This window comes from Phyllopteryx taeniolatus, chromosome 11 (genome assembly GCF_024500385.1).
Source record: "Phyllopteryx taeniolatus isolate TA_2022b chromosome 11, UOR_Ptae_1.2, whole genome shotgun sequence".
NCBI classification, from domain to species: Eukaryota; Metazoa; Chordata; class Actinopteri; order Syngnathiformes; family Syngnathidae; genus Phyllopteryx; species Phyllopteryx taeniolatus.
In genome coordinates this window covers 4004289-4030697 of record NC_084512.1, presented here as the reverse complement: position 1 = coordinate 4030697, position 26409 = coordinate 4004289, and the positions used below count along the sequence as shown (strand labels likewise).

The 26409-nt window shown below is 45.6% G+C and overlaps 1 long non-coding RNA gene and 4 other non-coding genes across 7 annotated transcripts in view; 3 read left to right on the top strand and 2 right to left on the bottom strand.

Annotated features, from left to right (window-relative positions):
- The window catches only part of LOC133486174 (uncharacterized), a 56941-nt gene that overhangs the window by 18692 nt on the left and 11840 nt on the right, over positions 1–26409 (top strand). The gene's annotated exons all lie outside the window — the stretch shown is intronic.
- Positions 617–698, bottom strand: trnal-cag (transfer RNA leucine (anticodon CAG)). The gene has a single exon. It is a non-coding gene; the product is annotated as a tRNA-Leu (tRNA).
- On the top strand, positions 818–888 carry trnag-gcc (transfer RNA glycine (anticodon GCC)). Its single transcript has one exon. It is a non-coding gene; the product is annotated as a tRNA-Gly (tRNA).
- On the top strand, positions 1487–1557 carry trnag-acc (transfer RNA glycine (anticodon ACC)). The gene has a single exon. It is a non-coding gene; the product is annotated as a tRNA-Gly (tRNA).
- trnal-cag (transfer RNA leucine (anticodon CAG)) lies at positions 2688–2769 on the bottom strand. The gene has a single exon. It is a non-coding gene; the product is annotated as a tRNA-Leu (tRNA).

The following is a 26409-nucleotide window of genomic DNA, read 5'->3' as shown; positions in this document are numbered from 1 at the left end:
TGAGTGCGCCTCTGCTGAGGGGGAATTCAGTGCTCACATGGCGAGTGACAATGTGACTCGGAAGGGCGTGATACTTAATGTCCCCTGCTTCCCCCGGGACATGGACAAAGTTTTGCCGGAGGTAGGAGTTGAAGCTCCTTCTGACTGGGGACTCTGCCAGACATTACCAGCAAGCCCTCAAAATACGTAATTCTCTTTCATGTCGAACTGACATCTGCCCACAACATCGAAGCAAACACACCACCCAGTGGGAATCAGATTGCAGCTCCGCCCCTCTTTTGACCAAGAAATGTGGCAGCATGTCCGATGACACGACCACAAAGTCGATCATCGAACTGCGTCCTTTGGTTGTCCTGGTGTCAAGGGCTCATCTGGAAACCCTTATGTGTGAAGATGGTGTTCATTATTGACAGTCTGTGACGAGCACATTATTCCTATATGTAAGCACGACTCGCGCTTGGATCGGGTAGGGGTGAGGAGGCTTTCGCCTTTATCACGCCCTTCCGAGTCACATTGTCACTCGCCATGTGAGCACTGAATTCCCCCTCAGCAGAGGCGAACTCACAAAAAGGAAATGAATGACAGAATGGACACATTGTCGTTATACACTAGACACTGTCAGGAGTGGGATTTGATCCCACGCCTCCATAGAGACTGCAACCTGAATGCAGCCCCTTGGACCACTCGGCCACCCTGACAGTCGTACGGTGCGTTGTTTAGAAGGAACAAAGGGTCACCCCAGGGGGTCTGCTCATCCGGTGGGCGACCCCTTCGAGAGCATTGGAATGTAGTCAAAGTGCAAGAACCCCCATACCAAGCATTGGTGGTTCAGTGGTAGAATTCTTGCCTGCCACGCGGGAGGCCCGGGTCTGATTCCTGGCCAATGCAGCTTGACCATTTTGTGTATATTAAGCTCTATTTGAGGTAAATGAGAACAAACTCCTTCTGCTTGCAAAACACACATTTTCCCCCGACCGGTACTGGACGACCGAGGACAGGAACCAAGTGTTTGTTGGTCACATCTTGTCAGAAGTGGGTCATATGCGTAGACTTTCCGAACGAAGTTCACCAACTTGGCGCGCTGGGCCATCCTCACAAATATTCCTTGTGTTGTTTCGTGGCAGTGTAGGGCAGAAACAATGATAACACCCGAGTTGTACCAATTTTTGTTGGACTGGAAAGCCAAGGAGAGGAAACAGACAGTTTTTGTCAGTCTAATCACACAAGAAGCAAAATGTCAACCCGCATACCCATAGATATTGCAACCTGAATGGAGTTGCTTGGACGGCTCTGCCACTCCGACAGACGTCGATTGTGTTGTTTTTCATTGCATCATAGTTTTCTGATGTTTATATGCATGCCAGTGCGTTGTTTAGAAGGAACAAAGGGTACGGGTCTTTATTCACCCCAGGCGGTTTGCTCATCCGGTGGGCGACCCATTCGAGAGCATTGGAATGTAGTCAAAGTCCAAGAACCCCCATACCAAGCATTGGTGGTTCAGTGGTAGAATTCTCACCTACCACGCGGGAGCCCCGGGTCCGATTCCTGGCCAATGCAGCTTGACCATTTTGTGTATATTCAGCTCTATTTGAGGTAAATGAGTACAAACTCCTTCTGCTTGCAAAACACACATTTTCGCCGACCGGTACTGGACGACCGAGGACAGGAACCAAGTGTTTGTTGGTGACATCTTGTCAGAAGTGGGTCATATGCGTAGACTTTCCGAACGAAGTTCACCAACTTGGCGCGCTGGGCCATCCTCACAAATATTCCTTGTGTTGTTTCGTGGCAGTGTAGGGCAGAAACAATGATAACACCCGAGTTGTACCAATTTTTGTTGGACTGAAAAGCCAAGGAGAGGAAACAGACAGTTTTTGTCAGTCTAATCACACAAGAAGCAGAATGTCAACCCGCATACCCGTAGATATTGCAACCTGAATGGAGTTGCTTGGACGGCTCAGCCACTCCGACAGACTTCGATTGTGTTGTTTTTCATTGCATCATAGTTTTCTGATGTTTATATGCATGCCAGTGCCTCTGACTTACTGACTCAATACTCATCTGAAATGTAGGAATCCAAGTCAAGAGTAGGAGAATGAAGACAAAGTCTGCAGACAGAACATGGGCCACTCGTACTTAATGTCCCCTGCTTCCCCCGGGACATGGACAAAGTTTTGCCGGAGGTGGGAGTTGAAGCTCCTTCTGACTGGGGACTCTTCCAGACATTTCCAGCACACCCTCAAAATACGTAATTCTCTTTCATGTCGAAATGACATCTGCCCCCAACATCGAAGCAAACACACCACCCAGTGAGAATCAGATTGCAGCTCCGCCCCTCTTTTGACCCCAGTGTCCAAGAAATGCGGCAGCATGTCCGATGACACGACCACAAAGTCGATCATCGAACTGCGTCCTTTGGTTGTCCTGGTGTCAAGTGCTCATCTGGAAACCCTTATGTGTAAAGATGGTGTTCATTATTGACAGTCTGTGACGAGCACATTATTCCTATAAGTAAGCACGACTCGCGCTTAGATCGGGGAGGGGTGAGGAGGCTTTCGCCTTTATCACGCCCTTCCGTGTCACATTGTCACTCGGCATGTGAGCACTGAATTCCCCCTCAGCAGAGGCGCACTCACAAAAAGGAAATGAACAACAGAATGGACACATAGTCTTTATACACTAGACACTGTCAGGAGTGGGATTTGAACCCACGCCTCCATAGAGACTGCAACCTGAATGCAGCGCCTTGGACCGCTCGGCCATCCTGACAGTAGTGCGTTAAGTTGTTTAGAAGGAACAAAAGGGTACGGGTCTTTATTCACCACAGGCGGTTTGCTCATCCGGTGGGCGACCCGTTTGAGAGCATTGGAATGTAGTCAAAGTGAAAGGGGGCCCATAACAAGCATTGGTGCTTCATTGGTAGAATTCTCTCCTGCCACGCGAGAGACCCGGGTCCGATTCCCGGCCAATGCAGCTTGACCGTTTTGTGTATATTAAGCTCTATTTGAGGTAAATGAGTACAAACTCCTTCTGCTTGCAAAACACACATTTTCCCCCGACCGGTACTGGACGACCGAGGACAGGAACCAAGTGTTTGTTGGTCACATCTTGTCAGAAGTGGGTCAGATGCGTAGACTTTCCGAACGAAGTTCACCAACTTGGCGCGCTGGGCCATCCTCACAAATATTCCTTGTGTTGTTTCGTGGCAGTGTAGGGCAGAAACAATGATAACACCCTAGTTGTACCAATTTTTGTTGGACTGGAAAGCCAAGGAGAGGAAACAAACAGTTTTTGTCAGTCTAATCACACAAGAAGCAGAATGTCACCCCGCATACCCGTAGATATTGCAACCTGAATGGAGTTGCTTGGACGGCTCAGCCACTCCGACAGACTTCGAGTGTGTTGTTTTTCATTGCATCATAGTTTTCTGATGTTTATATGCATGCCAGTGCCTCTGACTTACTGACTCAATACTCATATGAAATGTAGGAATCCAAGTCATTTTTGTTCATTTGTTAAGTGTTTCTTATTCTCCCTTCCTTTTTCTCTTTTAGACGCCATGTTTAACCAGAAGAGTAAGTCGTCAAATCCATCTTTTTGTATTTGTGATATATCATTTTTGTGTCGACACTTTATTTCGTTTTGAAGTTGAACTATTTTTTGCGAATTTAGCTGGCCAGCGAAACCGTATTTGGTTATCCACGTGTTTAAATGTTCTATTTTGGAATGGTTTTGTAGTTGAACATATTTCCAATCTTTACACGTTAGGTCTATTTTTTGATCCGGTTTACTGTTATTTATTCCCATTTTTGTGAATTTGGAAGTCAGTTCATTTGCACCTAGAGTGACCTAAATACTGACTTTATTCAAAAATGACAGGGTGACAATAAATGTCTGAGTTCTGGTAATTCTCATGCTTCTACCCCAATTGGGGCGGAGAATTCTTGCCTTTGCTTCCAAACCCAGTTGTCACTTACAATCCCGTCTTATACATTCATACTTTTACACATACACACGATATTAATAACGTTTTTATAAACACACGAAAACACGGAAACACAGAAACACAGAAATACGGAATTTAAGTACGTACAGACCCCGCCGTCCTCACGGAATTTATCGGACTCCGTCGTCCATCTGACCACTTGCCAGTGACTAGTATTACACAAGGTTTGTTCTGCCGCAGACTTCTTCGTCGCGCAATTCACTCACTCTTTAATCCTTTTTTCCCCAAAAATCTTTTAAAATTTAACTCAGCCACTCGTCTTCAATCCTGTGGATTGTCGTCAACCTTCAGATCCCAGTTGAGGAGAACGAAGACCAGTCCCGTAAAGGGTCTTACTTGCCGTGGCCACGGTCTCTTAACTGGAAGTCGGCTCCACAACTGGAATCCTCGGGTGTGTTGACATCCGGCTCGAAGGACCAATTTAATGTTGGATTTATCTTACCCAACATTATAAAAAATAGACACAAAAGGAATGAAGACGCTGGTTTATTTTTCTCATGAGGAGGGCGTATGGGAGATTGTTCAGATCACAGCCTCTCAACACGCTCTAAACAATCCCCCCCCTCGCGCCTGCTTTTATTTGAAATAGGAGGGATTTACAAATCATAATGTTCTAAGCAATAAGAGACAACACAAAATATTTGATAATAAGAGGGTTTTTCCCAGACATAGTATTCTAAGTAATAAGACACAACACATAATATTGAACCAACACCTGTCACGACCCGACCACATCCGATCACGTCCTTGGTCCAGGCGCCCTTCCATCGGATGATGCTGAGTCTTCTTTTTGAAGGCGAGACATCTAAAATTGTCCATTATACTAATGCAAGCTAAGCAAATAAATGATAACTTCTACAATTTATCTAACACTAAGATTGACCTATCAGGTATACAGTAGGTCTGCTCTTGATGAATGATCATCCAGTACATCCTTCAATCTGTTAGCCAGGGCCTTGGACAGGATACGAAAATCCACGCTCAGTAAATATACAGGCCTGTAGTTCCTGATGTCCTGCAGATCTCCCTTCTTGGGTAGCAGCATGATGACCACTTTCCTGCAGCTCATGGAAAGCACCATGTCCTTAAAAATTTCATTTAAGACACTTAAAAAATCCTCCAGGAAGTTTTGTAAAACTCCAGAGGTATTCCATCAATGACAGGCACTTTTCCCCTTCAAGACATTGCAGTGCTGCTGTCAGTTCATTTAAATTCAACGGCCGCTCCAACTCAGCGTTGGATTCCATGGAAACCTTTGGCAGTCCATCACAGAAAGAGTTAAAAAGTTCATAATTGCCTTTTTACTCACTTTTGTCCAGTTCAGTGTAGAATTGGACAGCAAACCTTTGGAGGTCATGACTGTCTTTTAGCTCTTCCCCTGTGTCAGACCGTGGAGCATGAATAAACGTGATTTGACCATTTTTTTTCTCTAGACCAAAGAAGTACTTAGAAGGCTATTTGGTGTAAGTTCTGGAAATGGGAGCGGACCAGGCCTCCCTGCGCCTTAATACCTAGTAGGTTGGCAAGAGCTGCCTTTTTTGACTTGTGAACGCGAAAAAGTTCTCAATTTTCTGTGGACTCTATCAATTGGTGTAATTCCACAATATCTCTAGAACCTTCATTGATCTGTTGATGTCCCATGTGATATTGAAAGTGTACTGCCAACAAAGCTGTTTTATTAAAATTTTTCCACAGTCCCAACATTGTCTCAATGAACTGAAATCATGTTTTTGATTTTGAAAAATTTCTCCCAAAAAAATCTAAAAATACCATTGAAATGTTCATCATATAGCAGAGCAGTGTTAAAATGCCAATATGCATTCCATGGCTGTATTTTTGAAGAAAGAACATTACACAAGACCAGCGAGTGATCAGTCAAATTTTTACATTTGTATATCATTGTAATTTTTTTTTAAATGTTAAAATGATGTTCAGAAGAATAAAATCTGTCCAGTCTAGCTAAAGAAATTATATTATCTCTTCTATGTGTCCAACTGTATTGTCTGTCTGTCATGCATCTACAGTATCTCCATATGTCAGCTAAATCCCGTTTATTTATCAGCTGTCTGATGGCATGCGACGCTGCATGTGGCTCTGGGTGGTTCCTTTCAAGGGAATCATTCTCTGTGCAATTAAAATCCCCACCCATAAAAACATGTTGATCTGGTTCACAGTTTCTAAGAATATCATCAATTTTTTTGTAAAAACTGTCCCCTCCCCAGCCCATTACAAATTTCTTAAAAAAATCCTTTAAAAATTTAGCCCTAATAACTAACAGTCTCCCCTCAACAACAGCCTTTACTGTGTGAGTAATTGGCATCAGCCAACAAAATGGCCACCTCTCCACTTGTTTTCAAGTGACTCAGAACCAAATCTCCTCCCACTCCTGTTGCACTGTTATCAAAAGAAATAGTAGAGCTCTTACTGTCAACTATACTATCAATGTCAGAATCATCCCCTGCACTAAACTCAGGCTCCTCTCTATGTTGGGATTTATCCGAGTCTAGAGCAATTCTTTTGCATCTGATTAATTTTCTTCTTCAAACAGGCGATTTTGAATTGCATCTCGTCTGCTGCAATTTCCATCTCTTCATGTCCTCCCTGTAACACTTCCTCAACCACACCTGTTGTCACATTTTTAATTCCTTTTTGTGTTGTGGGCATTTCCACCACAATCCCACCTGCCTTCTTCTCACTGGTGCCATCAATTGGTCTATTGCATGGTCATGTTCAAGTATATTTTTATTTGTACTTTCATCACTACTTTTGTCTAGATCGGTCTTAACAGCTGTTTCTGTTGTTTTATCATTATCTATACTATTAACTTCTCTCCTTGTGTCACACATATGCACCTCAGCCACTTTCTGCGGACATGGTCGTAGAGCGTGTCCCTCCTTCCCACATCCAAAACATTTCATGATGTCCATAGTTGCAAATAAAACATAATCAAAACCATCTACCCTTATTTTGAGAGCGAGGTTTAACTCCTCATTCTGATTATTCATAATTATTCGCGCGTCTCCTGTGGGAAACGACGTGCTTGAGTAGTGGTGACTTGAGATCACTTAAATTGGAGAGATCAACTTGCCATATTTTGCCAGCTCTCCTTCCAGTACATTATCACTTATAAACGAGGGCACGCTCGACAAAATGACTCTTCTTGGAGGAGTTGTAAGTGGTTTAACAGACATGAGTGTATCGTCAAGAATGACAGCCCTCTCACCAACATCATTGACTTTCTCAATCCAGCCCACGAAAATAACTACACCGCCGTACATTCTGGCAGCAGACTTCACGCTATCGTGGCTGACAACTCCTGCAATAGCCAGACTAACATCTTTGACAGAACAAGGAAATGAAGGTGAGACCTTAATTCTGTGTCTACGAGTTAAGTGGGTCAAACTCAAAATTGGTAGTTTTTCTGACCAGTTACCCAACAATGAAAACTACCACAACCATTTTACGACACAAAAGACGCGACAATACATAGATGATTTACATACAACACACAAAAAAGATAATATCGAAAAGGTTTGAAAAAGCGCAACCCCACTCATATATATATATATATATATATCGATGGGAACACACCAGTCATAGTGTCAGCCAACATGTTAAAAACCAAATACAGTAGTAATCATTAGTATGACACGCACAAGGCTTTTGGATCACATCTGACCACACCCATCTACAAAGTCTGTCTATTTTTAGTGTGGTTCTGTGATAGATCTGTGGACTGCAACACTTAAAGTGACCCTAAACAGTCCCATAAATGTCATGTAAATTCAACACACCGCAGATAAATTTGAATGAATAAAAAAAAAAAAAAATCTCTAAGTACATATAAAATAAGCTCTCAGCTCTCAGACGCTGTGGGCGTGTCGAATGGATGCGCCAAAAGGAATCAAACATACTGAGGGGCTGATTGCTTATACAATGTAAAATCACGTTAGGAGGCTCAACTTCAAAATTGAATGGTTATTGTGGCCTATATATCATAAAAAAGAGCACATAAGTCATCTTACCCTCGTTGTTGGTGACATAATGGCACAGCCGAACACGGCACCTGATGACAGCGGGACGGTAGGAGGAAGCCCAGGTAGTTAGACAGTCAGCACTGCCCCATTCACCAGTATCAACTTACCCATAAAGCCATGTTGTCTCTGGTGAAAATTTACAAAACTATCCGTCGTAAAATGTGCACTGGTGTCGGGTGCTGGTGTTGACCTTCAGCTCGCCATCTGTGTGTGTCTTCAAAAAGTCAATCCATCGCTTTTTTATTTCCACATTTTTGGGGAATTTAAATAACGTCACCGAGGTGTAAATTGAGGCATCCAGCGACGATGCATTTTTGGGGTGTAGCCATCTTTAGCTTGCCAACTGCACACTGGAGTGGTAAATGGGCCTTGTTTTGGAAGCTAAGGACAGCTAACTCACAACTGAGCAGCATGGCCAAATGAAACAATGTCACTTTGTCCTTATATAGTGGGGGAGGGAACTAGAAAGTATACTCCCCAGTCCCGTGACTGTGTTTTGGCTCCCACCACAAAATCAGGAAAATTCAAACAGTAAAAAGAATTCTTAAACTACAGTATGTCTCAACAATGCAGAACTATATTGTTATAAGTCTTTGCATGTTTTCAGCACTTACAATATCTTCAAACATAATGTATTTAAAAACAAAAATCGGGCTTCTGCTTCGTGCCACTTTAATGAGGGTCAACAAGATAAGCGGATGATGTGGTATTTGTAATTAAGTCCAAAATGATTCAATCCCTGTCCAAATATTGCACTGAGAATTTTTACTCAGTGGATGAGTATTTTTTAGCTGGAAATGACACAAGAAAGTGACAAAAGCCTCTAATACTGTATGTGCAAATGAAAGTAAACAAAATACAGTTTATAAACTTGTATAGACCTGTAAAAGGTTCCAAAGGTATCTCTAAAAGTCTCAATGTTCATCGGTCCACAGTTAGAAAAATTGTATATAAATGGAGAAAGTTCTAACCCTTTTTGGCCGTCCTGTAAAGATGACTGCGAGAGGACAGTACAGAACACTCAGTGAGGTAAAAAAGAACCATAGAGTGCCAGCTGAAGAGTTACAAAAATCACTGGCACATGCCAACATCTCTGTTGACAAATCTACCATATGTAAAACAAACAAAAATCGGGTTAATAGGAGAACACAAAGAAGGAAGCCATGAAAAATAATGCTGCACGTTTGAATCAAGAGCACTTGGATGTTCCAAAATTTTCTGTGGACAGATTAAACCAAAGTGGAATTGTTTGGGAGGAACGTACAACGAAAAAGGCCACAGCACAGCATGATCAAAACCTTATCCCAACTGTGAAGATAATGCTACCACAGGGCCTGGACAGCTTGCTATCATCAATGGAAAAATGAATTCACAAATTTATCAAGAAACAATATTTTTCAGAAGAACTTCAGGCCATCTGTCCAACAGTTAAAGCTCAAAAGAGGATGGGTGTTGCAACAGGACAATGATCCAAAACACAGAAGCAAATCCACAACAGAATGGCTTCCGAAGAAGAAAATACATTCTCTGGAGTGCCCCAGGCAAAGTTCTGACCTTAACCTGATTGAGATGCTATGGCATGACCTCAAGAGAGTGATTCACACCAGTCATCCCAGAAATCCTGCTCTTGCCCAGGAATCTTGCTCTTGCTTTGAAACGAGGAATGGTCAAAAATTCATTCAGATCGTTGTGCGCGTCTAATCTGCAAGTACAGGAAACTTTTGTTTGGTTGACGTTATTGCTGCCAAAGGAGGGTCAGTTAGTGATTAAATCCAAGGGTTCACTTACTTTTTCCTCCCTGTCCTTTGAATGTTTATTTTATTTTCTAGAAAAACATGAAAACACAGTATATTTTTGTAGTATTAATTTAAGCAGACTGTTTGCTTGTTCTTGTGATTTAGATGAAAATCAGACCACATTTTATGACCAATTGAAGCAGAAATGTAAGAAATTCAAAAGGGTTCACATTCTTTTTCTTCCCACTGTGTGTGTGTATATATATATATATATATATATATATATATTCATCCATCCATTCTCTACCGCTTATCCGGGTCGGGTCGCGGGGGCAGTAGCTTCAGCAGGGACGCCCAGACTTCCCTCTCCCCAGCCACTTCATCCAGCTCTTCCGGGGGGATCCTGAGGCGTTCCCAGGCCAGCCGAAGGATGTAGTCTCTCCAGCGTGTCCTGGGTCGTCCTCGGGGTCTCCTCCCGGTGGGACATGCCCGGAACACCTCACCAGGGAGGCGTCCGGGAGGCATCCGAATCAGATGCCCCAGCCACCTCATCTGGCTCCTCTCAATGCGGAGGAGCAGCGGCTTTACTCTGAGATCCTCCCGGATGACCGAGCTTCTCACCCTATCTCTAAGGGAGAGCCCGGACACCCTGCGGAGGAAAATCATTTCGGCCGCTTGTATCCGGGATCTTGTTCTTTCGGTCACGACCCACAGCTCATGACCATAGGTGAGGGTAGGAACGAAGATCGACCGGTAAATTGAGAGCTTCGCCTTTCGGCTTAGCTCTTTCTTTACCACAACGAACCGATACAACGTCCGCATCACTGCAGACGCTGCACCGATCCGCCTGTCGATCTCCCGTTCCATTCTTCCCTCACACGTGAACAAGACCCCAAGATACTTGAATTCCTCCACTTGGGGCAGGATCTCATCCCAGACCTGGAGAAGGCATGCCACCCTTTTCCGACTGAGGACCATGGTCTCAGATTTGGAGGTGCTGATTCTCATCCCAGCCGCTTCACACTCGGCTGCGAACTGCTCCAATGAGAGTTGGAGGTCACGGCTTGATGAAGCCAACAGAACCACATCATCTGCAAAAAGCAGAGATGCAATACTGAGGCCACCAAACCGGACCCCCTCTACGCCTCGGCTGCGCCTAGAAATTCTGTCCATAAAAGTTATGAACAGAATCGGCGACAAAGGGCAGCCTTGGCGGAGTCCAACCCTCACCGGGAACGAGTCTGACTTACTGCCGGATATGCGGACCAAACTCTGACTCCGGTCGTACAGGGACCGAACAGCCCGTATCAGGGGGTTCGGTACCCCATACTCCCGAAGCACTCTCCACAGGACTCCCTGAGGGACACGGTCGAACGCCTTCTCCAAGTCCACAAAACACATGTAGACTGGTTGGGCAAACTCCCATGCACCCTCGAGGACCCTGCCGAGGTTTGTACCCCTCCTTGAGCCGTCACCTTGTCGTGGTGGAGGGGTTTGTGTGTCCCAGTGATCCTAGGAGCTAAGTTGTCTGGGACTTTATGCCCCTGGCAGGGTCACCCATGACAAACAGGTCCTAGGTGAGGGTCCAGACAAAGCACGGCTGAAAGACCCCTAATGATGACGACAAACAATGGACTTCGTTTTCCCATGACCGGGCGTGGGCCACCGGGGCCCCCCACTGGAGCCAGGCCTGGTGGTGGGGCTCGAAGGCAAGCGCCTGGTGGCCGGGCACAGCCCGAAAGGGTAACGTGGGTCCCCCTTCCCATGGGCTCACCACCTGTGGGAGGGGCCATAGGGGTCGGGTGCAGTGTGAGCTGGGCGGCGGCCGAAGGCGGGGACCTTATCGATCCGATCCCCGGCTACAGAAGCTGGCTCTAGGGACGTGGAATGTCACCTCTCTGGCAGGGAAGGAGCCCGAGCTGGTGTGTGAGGTCGAGAAGTTCCGACTCGATATAGTCGGACTCGGCTCCACACACACCTTGGGCTCTGGTACCAGTCCTCTCGAGAGGGGTTGGACTCTCTTCCACTCTGGAGTTGCCCATGGTGAGAGGCGCCGAGCAGGTGTGGGTATACTTATTGCCCCCCGGCTCGGCGCCTGTACGTTGGGGTTCACCCCGGTGGACGAGAGGGTAGCCTCCCTCCGCCTTCGGGTGGGGGGACAGGTCCTGACTGTTGTTTGTGCCTATGCACCAAACAGCAGTTCAGAGTACCCACCCTTTTTGGAGTCCTTGGAGGGGGTGCTGGAGATCGCTCCCGCTGGGTACTCCATTGTTCTGTTGGGGGACTTCAATGCTCACGTGGGCAATGACAGTGAGACCTGGAAGGGCGTGATTGGGAGGAACGGTCCCCCCGATCAGAACCCGAGCGGTGTTCTGTTATTGGACTTCTGTGCTCGTCACGGATTGTCCATAACGAACACCATGTTCAAGCATAAGGTTGTCCACACGTGCACTTGGCACCAGGACACCCTAGGTCGCATTTCGTTGATCGACTTTGTGGTCGTGTCATCGGACTTGCGGCCGCATGTCTTGGACACTCGGGTGAAGAGAGCCGCGGAGCTGTCAACTGATCACCACCTCGTGGTGAGTTGGCTCCGATGGTGGGGGAAGATGCCGGTCCGACGTGGCAGGCCCAAACGTATTGTGAGGGTCTGCTGGGAACGTCTGGCAGAATCCCCTGTCAGAAGGAGTTACAACTCCCACCTCCGACAGAACTTTGCTCATGTTCCGGGGGAGGCAGGGGACATCGAGTCCGAGTGGACCATGTTCCGCGCCTCCATTGCTGAGGCGGCCGACCGGAGCTGTGGCCGTAAGGTGGTCGGTGCCTGTCGTGGCGGCAATCCCCGAACCCGTTGGTGGACACCAACGGTGAGGGATGCCGTCAAGCTGAAGAAGGAGTCCTATCGGGCCTTTTTGGCCTGTGGGACTCCTGAGGCAGCTGATGGGTACCGGCTGGCCAAGCGGAATGCAGCTCTGGTGGTCGCTGAAGCAAAAACCCGGGCATGGGAGGAGTTCGGTGAGGCCATGGAGAAAGACTTCTGGACGGCTTCGAGGAAATTCTGGTCCACCATCCGACGTCTCAGGAGAGGAAAGCAGTGCACCACCAACACTGTGTATAGTGGGGATGGGGCGCTGCTGACCTCGACTCGGGACGTTGTGAGTCGGTGGGGAGAATACTTCGAAGACCTCCTCAATTCCACCGACACGCCTTCCCATGGGGAAGCAGAGTGTGGGTTCTCTGAGGAGGGTTCTCATACGTCCTGGCCGTGGAACAGTGGACCAGCTCTACATATATATATATATACGACATACTTCCGGCAATGCGTACCAAACTCTGACACCGGTCGTACAGGGACTAAACAGTCCGTATCAGGGGGTTCGGTACCCCATACTCCTGAAGCACCCCCCAGAGGACTCCCCGAGGGACACGGTCGAACGCCTTATCCAAGGCCACAAAACACATGTAGACTGGTTGGCCGAACTCCCATTCACCATCGAGAACCCTGCCGAGGGTGAAGAGCTGGTCCACTGTTCAGTGGCCAGGACGCAAACCACACTGCTCCTCCTGAATCTGAGATTCGACTTCCTGACGGACCCTCCTCTCCAGCACCCCTGAATAGACCTTACCTGGGAGGCTGAGGAGTGTCATCCCCCTGTAGTTGGAACACACCCTCCGGTCCCACTTCTTAAAAAGGGGGACCACCACCCCAGTCTGCCAATACAGAGGCCAAGGAACTTTTTAACCACCTGAGTGACCTAAATCCAAGAGATAGGAAAGCCCGCCTCAGAGACCCCAGACTCTGCTTCCTCATGGGAAAGCGTGTCTTTGGAATTGAGGAGGTCTTCAAAGTATTCTCCCCACAGACTCACAACGTCCCGAGTTGAGTTCAGCAGTGCCCCATCCCCACTATACATGATGGTGCTTTGCTTCCCCCTCCTCAGACACCGGATGGTGGACCAGAATTTCCTCGAAGCCGTCCGCAAGACTTTCTCCATGGCCTCACTGAACTACTCCCACACCTGGGTTTTTGCCTCAGCGACCACCAAAGCTGCATTCTTCTTGGCCAGCCAGTACACATCAGCTGCCTCAGGTGTCCCACAGGCCAAAAAGGCCTGATAGTACTCCTTCTTCAGCTTGACGGCATCCCTCACGCTGATGTTTACCAACGGGTTCGGGGGTTGCCGCCACGACAGGCACCGACCATCTTACGACCACAGCTCTGCTTGGCCGCCTCAACAATGGAAGCACTGAACATGGTCCACTCTGACTCAGTGTCCCCTGCCTCCCCTGTGATGTGGGTTAAGTTCTACCGGAGGTGGGAGTTGAAACTCCTTCTCACAGGGTATTCTGCCTGACATTCACAATACGTTTGAGCCTGCCAGGTCGGACCGGCATCTTCCCCCACAATCGGAGCCAACACACCACCAGGCGGTGATCAGTTGACAGCTCCTCCCATCTCTTCACCCGAGTGTTCAAGACATGCAGCCCCATGTCCGATGACACGACCATAAAGTCGATCATCGAACTACAGCCTATGGTGTCCTGGTGCCAAGTGCACGTATGGACACCCTTAGGCTTGAACATGTTGTTCATTATGGACAATCCGTGATGAGCACAGAAGTCCAATAACAGAACACTGCTCTGGTTCTGATTTGGGGGGGGGGGGGGGGGGGGGGGGGGGCGTTCCTCTCAATCACGCCCTTCCAGATCTCACTGTCATTGCCCATGTGAGCATTGAAGTCCCCAACCAAAACGATGGAGTACCCAGCGGGAGTGCTCCCTAGTACCCCCTCCAAGGACTCCAAAAAGGGTGGGTATTCTGAACTGCAAACAACAGTCACGACCCATACCCCGACTCGAAGGCAGAAGGAGGCAACGTTCTCGTCCACCGGGGTGAACCCCAATGTAATAAGTATACCCACACCGGCTCGGCTCCTCTCAATAAGTATACCCACACCTGCTCGGCTCCTCTCACTGTGGGCAACTCCAGAGTGGAAGAGTGTACAAACCCTTTTAAGACCACTGGTACCAGAGCCAAGCTGTGTGTGGAGGCGAGCCCGACTATATCTAGTCGGAACTTCTCGACTTCAAACACCAGCTCAGGTGTCTTCCCTGCCAGAGAGGTGACGTTCCACCTCCCTAGGACCACCTTCTGTAGCCGGGGACTGGATCGCCTTCGGCCACCGCCCACCTCACACTGCACCAAACCCCTATGGCCCCTCCCACAGGTGGTGACCCTCTGTGAAGGGGGACCCATGTTACTCTTTCGGGCTGTGCCTGGCCAGGCCCAATGGGTGCAGGGCCAGCCACCAGGCGCTTACCTTTGAGCCCCACCTCCAGGTCTGGCTCTAGAGGGGGCTCCAGGTGACCCATGTCCGCGAAAGGGAAAACGTCTTCCAGTATTTTTAAACATCATAGGGGTCTGTGGAGCCATGCATTGTCTGGTCCCTCACCTTGAACCTGTTTGCCATGGGTGAGCCTGCCAGGGGCATAAAGCCCCAGACATCTGAGCTCCTATGATCATTGGGACACACAAATCCTTCCGGCACGATAAGGTGACGGCTGAAGGAGGGGCCAGTTTCTCACAGTCATAAAAATATCTGGATGGCATGAGATTGTTTTTCTCTAAATATGTTTTTCTAAAATGAATGGCTCCAAGCAGCTCAGGGACACTAATGATACAGTAGATGTTCTTGATGGCTATGTGCAACACCAACCAGCAACATGGTAAACAACCTTTTAGACCCGGTACATACTGTACATAAAGGCAGTTGGACGGTTTTTGTCCCGATTTTCAGGAACAAGGAAACAACCGTTAAAAAGAATAAAAAAAATAGCATGTCTTACCCAAAGTTGTTTTTTTTTTATAAAATTGTGGGTTCCCCAGATGGCAAGAAGTATTTTCCAAAGTCTTTTTAAGACATCATTGCTATTTTACAAAATTCTTGCTTCCGGCCCCTTCGGAAACACTCAGGACTGGGGAACATTGGCACATACTGTCCCTGGAAGTGTTTCTTCTTTTTTGGTTTTGTTAGATTACGTGTGATCACGTGAGATTTCTGCATCGAGGGATTTGTTTGTCGATCGGTGGTGGAAAATAATCTTTATATGTGGTGTTCTGTGTTGAGATTATCAGAGCACTACACACACAATAGGAACAAAACTTTTAAATGCCTATTTTCTTATCTTTATGTGTGAGGCCTGTGACAGATTTAAAAAACAAAAACAAATATTTTAAAATTTGAAAAATCCTTACGTGTGTACCAGGTCCAAGTTGCTTTTAACCACCAATCTCTCCTAAAATGTCATTGTTGAAATTTGACTGCATTTTAGTTCCTTTCCCTTGTTTCTCCTTGTCAAATTTCACAATTATAAATTCCATCCATCCATTCATTTTCTAAGCCGCTTCTTCTCACTCGGGTCGCGGGCGTGCTAGAGCCTATCCCAGCTATCATCGGGCAGGAGGCGGGGTACACCCTGAACTGGTTGCCAGCCAATCGCAGGGCACATACAAACAAACAACCATTCGCACTCACATGCACACCTACGGGCAATTTAGAGTTTACAATTAACCTACCATGCATGTTTTTGGGATGTGGGAGGAAACCGGAGTGCCCGGAGAAAACCTACGCAGGCACGGGGAGAACATGCAAACTCCACACAGGCGGGGCCGGGGATTGAACCCGTGTCCTCAGAACTGTGAGGCAGACACTCTAACCAGTCGGCGACCGTGCCACCCAATTATAATTACGCTTTCTTCATTTGTGTTTTGCCTACTTTCACCACTTTTATCCATAATTTTCTTTCTCCGTTGGTATCATATTCCTCCTCATAATTCTTTGGCGTCTTGAACTTTTCCTTGCTAATATATTAGTATTAAGAGGAAGGGGCTAAGTAAAGTAAGTGGTACTCTTGAGTTCACGTAATGGACAAAAAGTCATGACTCAATTATTCATTCAGGGCTTGGGCGACAACCTAGCTCCACTTGAATCGTAATGCTTCAGCTTGTTAAATCATTCTGGACAATTCATAGGCTCTAGCTTCATCCCAGGATATCTGTGCTAGTGTTTGAATTGTTACAAAAGTTGGCACAAAAATGTTTGATTCCAAGTCAATGTTAATGTGTGTGTTTGTTTTGGGGGGGTTGTCCTTTGATTGGGATGTGTGTAGTGTGCACATACAGTGGTGTGAAAAAGTGTTTGCCCTCTTCCTGATTTCTTTTTTTTGTTTTTTGTTTCCCATCATCAAACAAAGACAACAGGAGTAAACACAAAATGCAGTTTTTAAATGTTTTTTATTATTAAGGGAGAAAAACAATCCAAACCTACCTGGCCCTGTGTGAAAAAGTGATTGCCCCCTAAACCTAATAACTGGTTGGGCCACCCTTAGCAGAAAGAACTGCAATCAAGCATTTGCAATAACTTGCAATGAGTCTCTTACAGCGTTGTGGAGGAATTTTGGACCACTCATCTCTGGAGAATTGTTGTAATTCAGCCACATTGGAGGGTTTTCGAGCATGAACTGGCTTTTTAAGGTCATGTCACAGCATCTAAATAGGATTGAGGTCAGGACTTGGACTAGGTCACTCCAAAGTCTCCATTTTGTTTTTCTTCAGCAATTCAGAGGTGGGCTTACTGCTGTGTTTTGGATCATTGTCCTACTGCAGAATCCAAGTTTGTTTCAGCTTGAGGTCACAAACAGAATGTTTTGTTTGTTTGTTTTTTTTTAGACAGCAGACTTCATGGTTCCGTTTATCAGAGCAAGCCTTCCAGGTCCTGAAGCAACAAAACAGCTCCAGATCATTACACTGCCACCACCATATTTTACTGTTGGTATGATGTTCTTTTTCTGAAATGTGGTGTTACTTTTACGCCAGATGTAATGGGACACACACCTTTCAAAAAGTTCAACTTTGGTCTCATCAGACAACAGAGTATTTTCCCTAAAATCTTGGGGATCATCGAGATGTCTTCTGGCAAAATTGAGATGAGCCTTAATGTTCTTTTTGCTCACCAGTGGTTTTCGTCTTGGAACTCTGCCACGCAGACCATTTTTGTCTCTTTCTTGTCAAGAAGAGCACAAGTTAAGAACACTGTTCTTAACTGAGGCAAGTGAGGCCTGCAGTTCTTTGGATGTTGTTGTGGTCTTTTTTGACCTCTTGGATGAGTCGTCGCTGCGCTCTTGAGGTAATTTCGGTCGGCCATTCCTGGGTTTTTGCCCTTTGTGAATAATGGCTCTTACTGTGGTTCGTCGCCTATGGGGGGCACAAGTCAGTGCAAACTGTAGGCCGGTCCCAAGCCCGGATAAATGCAGAGGGTTGCGTCAGGAAGGGCATCCGGCTTAAAACCTTGCCAAACAAATATGAGCGTTCATCCAAAGAATTCCATACCGGATCGGTCGTGGCCCGGGTTAACAACGTCCGCCACCGGCGCCGTCAACCTGCAGGGCACTGTTGGAAATTCAGCTACTGTGGGTCGAAGTCGAAGTCGAAGTCGAAGTCAAAGAAGAAGAAGAAGAAGAGGTGGAAAGCGGGTTCTTCGGCAGAAAGAGAAGAGGAAAACACAGAGCCTAGAACTGAATGTGGGGACTTTGAATGTTGGGACTATGACAGGAAAATCTCGGGAGTTGGTTGACATGATGATTAGGAGAAAGGTTGATATATTGTGTGTCCAGGAGACCAGGTGGAAAGGCAGTAAGGCTAGAAGTTTAGGGGGAGGGTTTAAATTATTTTACCATGGTGTAGATGGGAAGAGAAATGGAGTCGGGGTTATTTTAAAAGAAGAGTTGGCTAAGAATGTCTTGGAGGTGAAAAGAGTATCAGATCGAGTGATGAGGCTGAAATTTGAAATTGAGGGTGTTATGTATAATGTGATTAGTGGCTATGCCCCACAGGTAGGATGTGACCTAGAGGTGAAAGAGAAATTCTGGAAGGAGCTAGATGATGTAGTTCTGAGCATCCCAGACAGAGAGAGAGTCGTAATTGGTGCAGATTGTAATGGACATGTTGGTGAAGGTAATAAGGGTGATGAAGAAGTGATGGGTAAGTACGGTATCCAGGAAAGGAACTTGGAGGGACAGATGGTGGTAGACTTTGCAACAAGGATGCAAATGGCTGTAGTGAACACTTTTTTCCAGAAGAGGCACGAACATAGGGTGACCTACAAGAGCGGAGGTAGAAGCACACAGGTGGATTACATCTTGTGCAGACGATGTAATCTGAAGGAGGTTACCAACTGTAAGGTAGTGGTAGGGGAGAGTGTGGCTAGACAGCATAGGATGGTGGTGTGTAAAATGACTCTGGTGGTGGGGAGGAAAATTAGGAAGACAAAGGCAGAGAAGAGAACCATGTGGTGGAAGCTGAGACAGGACGAGTGTTGTGCAGCTTTTCGGGAAGAGGTGATACAGGCTCTCGGTGGACGGGAAGAGCTTCCAGAAGACTGGACCACTGCAGCCAAGGTGATCAGAGAAGCAGGCAGGAGAGTACTTGGTGTATCTTCTGGCAGGAAAGGAGAGAAGGAGACTTGGTGGTGGAACCTCACAGTACAGGAAATCATACAAGGAAAACGGTTAGCTAAGAAGAAGTGGGACACTGAGAGGACCGAGGAGAGGCGAAAGGAATACATTGAGATGCGACACAGGGCAAAGGTAGAGGTGGCAAAGGCAAAACAAGAGGCATATGATGACATGTATGGCAGGTTGGACACTAAAGAAGGAGAAAAGGATCTATACAGGCTGGCTAGACAGAGGGATAGAGATGGGAAGGATGTGCAGCAGGTTAGGGTGATTAAGGATAGAGATGGAAATATGTTGACTGGTGCCAGCAGTGTGCTAGGTAGATGGAAAGAATACTTCGAGGAGTTGATGAATGAGGAAAATGATAGAGAAGGGAGAGTAGAAGAGGCAAGTGTGGTGGACCAGGAAGTGGCAATGATTAGTAAGGGGGAAGTTAGAAAGGCATTAAAGAGAATGAAAAATGGAAAGGCAGTTGGTCCTGATGACATTCCTGTGGAGGTATGGAAGCATCTAGGAGAGGTGGCTGTGGAGTTTTTGACCAGCTTGTTCAATAGAATTCTAGTGCGTGAGAAGATGCCTGAGGAATGGAGGAAAAGTGTACTGGTGCCCATTTTTAAGAACAAAGGTGATGTGCAGAGCTGTGGCAACTATTGAGGAATAAAGTTGATGAGCCACACAATGAAGTTATGGGAAAGAGTAGTGGAGGCTAGACTCAGGACAGAAGTGAGTATTTGCGAGCAACAGTATGGTTTCATGCCTAGAAAGAGTACCACAGATGCATTATTTGCCTTGAGGATGTTGATGGAAAAGTACAGAGAAGGTCAGAAGGAGCTACATTGTGTCTTTGTAGATCTAGAGAAAGCCTATGACAGAGTACCCAGAGAGGAACTGTGGTACTGTATGCGGAAGTCTGGAGTGGCAGAGAAGTATGTTAGAATAATACAGGACATGTACGAGGGCAGCAGAACAGCGGTGAGGTGTGCTGTCGGTGTGACAGAAGAATTTAAGGTGGACGTGGGACTGCATCAGGGATCAGCCCTGAGCCCCTTCCTTTTTGCAGTGGTGATGGATAGGCTGACAGATGAGGTTAGACTGGAATCCCCGTGGACCATGATGTTTGCAGATGACATTGTGATCTGCAGTGAAAGCAGGGAGCAGCTGGAGGAACAGTTAGAAAGATGGAGGCATGCACTGGAAAGAAGAGGAATGAAGATTAGCCGAAGTAAAACAGAATATATGTGCATGAATGAGAGGGGTGGTGGGGGAAGAATGAGGCTACAGGGAGAAGAGATGGCAAGGGTAGAGGACTTTAAATACTTGGGGTCAACCGTCCAGAGCAATGGTGAGTGTGGTCAGGAAGTGAAGAAACGGGTCCAAGCAGGTTGGAACGGGTGGAGGAAGGTGTCAGGTGTGTTATGTGACAGAAGAGTCTCTGCTAGGATGAAGGGCAAAGTTTATAAAACAGTGGTGAGGCCAGCCATGATGTATGGATTAGAGACAGTGGCACTGAAGAGAAAACAGGAAGCAGAGCTGGAGGTGGCGGAAATGAAGATGTTGAGGTTCGCTCTCGGAGTGACCAGGTTGGATAAAATTAGAAATGAGCTCATCAGAGGGACAGCCAAGGTTCGATGTTTTGGTTTGGTTTGGTTTGGTTTGGACACGTCCAGAGGAGAGAGAGTGAGTATATTGGTAGAAGGATGATGAGGATGGAGCTGCCAGGCAAGAGAGCTAGAGGAAGACCAAAGAGAAGGTTGATGGATGTCGTGAGGGAAGACATGATGGCAGTTGGTGTTCGAGAGGAGGATGCAGGAGATAGGCTCTCATGGAAAAGGATGACGCGCTGTGGCGACCCCTAACGGGACAAGCCGAAAGGAAAAGAAGAAGAAGACTGTGGTTCGTTGGCGTCCCAAATCTTTTGAAATGTATTTATAACTTTTTCTACACTGATAGCTCTCAAATACTTTCATTGTCATTTGTTCCTGAATTTCTTTAGATTGTGGCATGATGTCTAGCTTTTGAGGATCTTTTGGTTTACTTCACTCTGTCAGGCAGGTCCTATTTAAGTGCCTTCTTGATTGATAACAGGCGTGGCAGTATCAACCTCGGGTGTGTCTCGAGAAATTGAACTCAGGTATGATAAACCACAGTTATGTTTTAACAGGGGGCCCAATCACTTTTTCACACAAGGCCATGTAGGTTTATATGTTTTTTCTCCCTTAATAATAAAAGCCTTCATTTTAAAAAACTGCATTTTGTGTTTCCTTGTGTTGTTTTTGACTAATATTTAAATTTTGTTTGATGATGGGAGACATTTAAACGTGACAAATATGCAAAAAATAAGAAATCAGGAAGGGGGCAAATATTTTTTCACACCACTGCACATATTTACAGATATCTGACACCTGCACTATTTAAATTGATATCGACTAATTTCTGGCCTCCCTCAACATTGCAGTCTGCAGCATGGCATTGCAATGCCCCCTACAGGAGAAAGAAGCAAAATGTCATATTCATTGCGCTGCATTATTTGTATGGATTTGTTTATATGTTACTTCTTTATACTGTGTAGGTTGATGCAAAAAAAAAAAAAAAGAGGAGAAATACAAAAGTGTGTGGTATTTGCAACGTGATGCTGCTTAGCCCTGTAATTTAGATTTAGTGTTTTATAACCAATATTACATTTAATTTTATACGGGATACTGAAAGTTTGAAGATGGGCTGTAAAAATATGGCTGGTGGAGCACTGAAACGGGATGTAAACCAACATAGCCATTTTTGAGGGGTTTTGGAATAATTACTATTTTTGTTCATTTGTAATCTTAAACTCTAAAGGGGAACCTATCCTATTTCACAATTAAAAACAGGTCTCTGACATTGTTTGAAATACACAAAGGATAAAGAATTACAGTATTCTTAACATTAACTTCGAATGCTGGTTGAAATCACTCAGTTTTGGGGGCGGTTCTCTCATGCAAATAAGTCACGGCTCACCTATACAATGCAGAATCTGGCTCTCATTGCCAATACAACCGTGGGTGGAGTTCGTGTCATTGCCACAAAGTTCTACTTGTTTCTCAAACAGCCCAGAATCTGAAGATCAAAGCAAGCCCCCATATTACAGGTCTGTGGTTCTCAAACGCTTTACACCAAGTACCACGTCAAAAAAAAGTATTTGGCACTCCAAGTACTACCATAATGACCGATATTAAAATACAGTTGCATCGTAGGCTCAAGTGTTATGTTATGTTATGTTATTAAATGAGGCAGAGGTATATGTCATTTTCATATAATTCAATTAATAACAGTAAACACATTATTTTAATAAAAAACTTTTTTGGAGGGGGGTTGTATATAGGCAGTGTTTTTTTAAACATAACTATATAAATACCTACTGTATGTACATGTATCTAAACAAATGTTTTAGAGAGTCTTTCTGCCCCTAAAATGAATGCACGAAAGAATGTTCATGTGGTCAACAATCATTACCAGCCTCTCAAATATATCTTGGATGCATTTTCAAGAAAATTGCAAAGGATGCGTGATCACCATCTTGTGAGTTTTCTATTTTGTCTGACACTGTAGTCACTACTGCTATTTGAAAATGGTATATATACTGTAATACCACAGGTAATCTTCAAACTTGCATTTTAACCCAAGACGGGATTTCGGAAGAGAGATGAGACCTAATTTACCTCAGAGCTTTTACCCTCAGGGGACACATTTTCAAAATAAACCTACATGCGACTTTCTGCCTCTAAGTGGTAAACATAAGACCTTCAAAAGAGTCTTGAGATAGAAATGATTAGCTAAACACACGCTGTGCCTGCTTTTAAATGATGCACTTCAAGGTAGAGAGTACTTGCTTGAGTCAGAGCACAGAGGTAGTGGATTTGTGTTTAAGTGTGTGTACAGTACGCTGTATAACCTTCTCTCCCAACTCCCTTCACTGGTGTGTCATTCTAAGTGTGGGAACTGTGCAGCATAGTGTACCAGGGAAAAGTGGGGATATGTGTGAGCATGCTTTGAGAGCGTGTCATAGCGAATTAGCCTCTGTGTGGCATGCGGCTGGCATACACCGCAGCCTGCCCTCTGCCCACCTCACCGCATATGTGCCCAAGATTAGAATTAATAACCACCACTGCCAATCATGCTTAAATCACAATAAGTCTGCATTTAGGGGGCGCTCGGAGGTCACAGGCATCTGGGCCTCTCGATAGCCAATCTGGAGCCACTAATAAGGCAAGTTTGTGTGTGTTTGTGCGCACAGTGTACTCCTTTCAGTGCTGCTGGTGGCAGCTGCTCCGGTGTACTGCAGAGATTTGACAGAGTTCATAGTATCAAAGTAAAATGCAGGACATCACACCAACTGCTAAGCCGCTGAGACAGTCACGATAGATTAGTGAGTGTAGTTGTATCTATATGCATGCTAGGTTAATTGAAGACTCTAAATTGACTGCGAGTGCGAATGGTTGTTTGTTTATATGTACCCTGCGATTGGCTGGCAACCAGTACAGGGTGTACCCCGCCTCCTGCCCGAAGATAACTGGGATAGGCTCCAGCACTCCCGCGACCCTAGTGTGGATGAGCGGCTCAGAAAATTGATGGATGGATGAAATATCACATAAGTATTCAGACCCTTTGCTGTGACACTCATATATTTAACTCGGATGCAGTCCATTTCTTCTGATCAGCCTTAAAATGGTTCTGCACCTTCGTTGGAGTCCAGCTGTGTTTGATTATACTGATTGGACTTGATTAGGAAAGCCACACCCCGATCTTTATCAGACCTTGCAGCTCACAGTGCATGTCAAATCAGAATGGATGTGGACAAAGGAACTGCCTGAAGAGCTCAGAGACAGAATTGTGGCAAGGCACAGATCTGGCCAAGGTTACAAAAAATGTATGCTGCACTTGAAGTTTCTAAGAGCACAGTGGCCTCCATAATCCTTAAATGGAAGACGTTTGGGACGACCTGAACCCTTCCTAGAGCTGGCCGTCCGGCCAAACTGAGCAATTGGGGGAGAAGAGCCTTGGTGAGAGAGGTAAAGAAGAACCCAAAGATCACTGTGGCTGAGCTCCAGAGATGCAGTCGGGAGATGGGAGAAAGTTCTAGAAAGTCAACCATCACTGCAGCTATCTACCAGTTGCTGTTTTATGGCAGAGTGGCCCGACGGAAACCTCTTCTCAGTGCAAGACACATAAAAGCCCGCATGGAGTTTGTGAAAAAACACCTGAAGGACTCCAAGATGGTGAGAAATAAGATTCTCTGGTCTGATGAGACCAAGATAGAACTGTGTGGCCTTAATTCTAAGTGGTAAGTGTGGAGAAAACCAGGCACTGCTCATCACCTGTCCAATACAGTCCCAACAGTGAAGCATGGTGGTGACAGCATCATGCAGTGGGGGTGTTTTTCAGCTGCAGGGAAAGGACGACTGGTTGCAATTGAAGGAAAGATGAACGTGGCAAAGTACAGGGATATCCTGGATGAAAACCTTCTCCAGAGTGCTCAGAACCTCAGACTAGGCCGAAGGTTCACCTACAAAAAAGACAATGACCCTTAGCACACAGCTAATATACCAAAGGAGTGGCTTCAAAACAACTCTGTGACTGTTTTTGCATGGCCCAGCCAGAGCCCTGACTTAAACCCAAATGAGCATCTCTGGAGAGACCTGAAAATGGCTGTCCACCAACGTTCAGCATCCAACCTGACAGAACTGGATAGGATCTGCAAAGAGGAATAGCAGAGGATCCCCAAATCAAGGTGTGAAAAACTTGATGCATCATTCCCAAAAAGACTCACGGCTGTATCAAAAGGTACTTCTACTAAATACTCAGCAAAGGGTCTGAATACTTATGGCTGTGTGATATTTCAGTTTTTCTTTTTTAATAAATTAGCAAAATTTTCAACAATTGTTTTTTTTTTTTTTTTTGTCAAAACAGGGTGCTGTGTGTACATTAATGTGGGAAAAAAAGGAGTTTAAATGATTTTAGCAAATGGCTGAAATATAAAAAAGAGTTTTTAAAAACATTTAAGGACGTCTGAATACTTTCCGTACCCACTGTATCATACTGTTTGGGATGTATGGTTATTATTAAGTGAAAACGTTACGAGTTTCTTGAGCTTTTGAAAAAAATAAAAAGCTTGTCACAACTTGCTTGTAATTCAAGCAACCAAAACAGTCTAATCATAAAGTGATCATTGTTTTTTTTCCATATAATCCTAATGATAGTGTTTCTGGCTTTGAGCGCGAGCAAATTAAGGGTGACACACTCTGAGTGATGCGAAATCGTTCCCCATGATTACCAAGATACTTCTGTGTCCCCTGACTCCTTTCTCCCTCCAGTAACACAAAGCTGTGGCCATATTGCAGTGGTCACGTTCAACTGCTTCTTTAATATGCAGACACATCCGTAATTGTAATCAAAACAACAAAACAACATATGTCAGCCCCCCAGAGACTGACTTCAACGTGTCCTGCAGGCTCCACAAATGAAGAGTGATGCTTGACAAATGAACACTAGATTGGGTCCGTAAATACGTTCTCTGTAAATTCACCCGATAATAATTTGGCATTCACACATCCATTAGAGCTGAGAATGTGGGTATTGTGGCAAAAGAGAGTGACGGGCATCATGGGGTGGATGAAAAGAACAAAGGAAAACTTGAAAGACAGAAGTAAGATCATCACGACCAAATCTTGAACACATTTCGGGACTGGATCCACAATCATATGGTAAACTCTCCTCCCAACCCTGCATCAGTCATTTTACTGATGAAATGTGATCATTTGTCAGGGTCTTAAAGTAGCATGAAATGGAGTAGGCCAGTGAAAACGAGGGTTCAGGACAGAAAATGGAAGCCAAGCGAGAGGATTCATTCGTTATATTAACGCAAAGTCGACGTTAGTAATATTTTTTAAAAATGATCTTAAAATCAATCTCAGTAACAGGCACATTTTCCCTAATCTTTCCAGATTTTTCCAGAAACACAGAGCCATCATTTTTTTATCGAAACAAAGAACCATTCACGCACATATTCACACCTACGAGCAATTTAGAGTCTCTGATCAACCTACCGTGCATGTTTTTGGGATGTGGGAGGAAACTGGAGTACCCC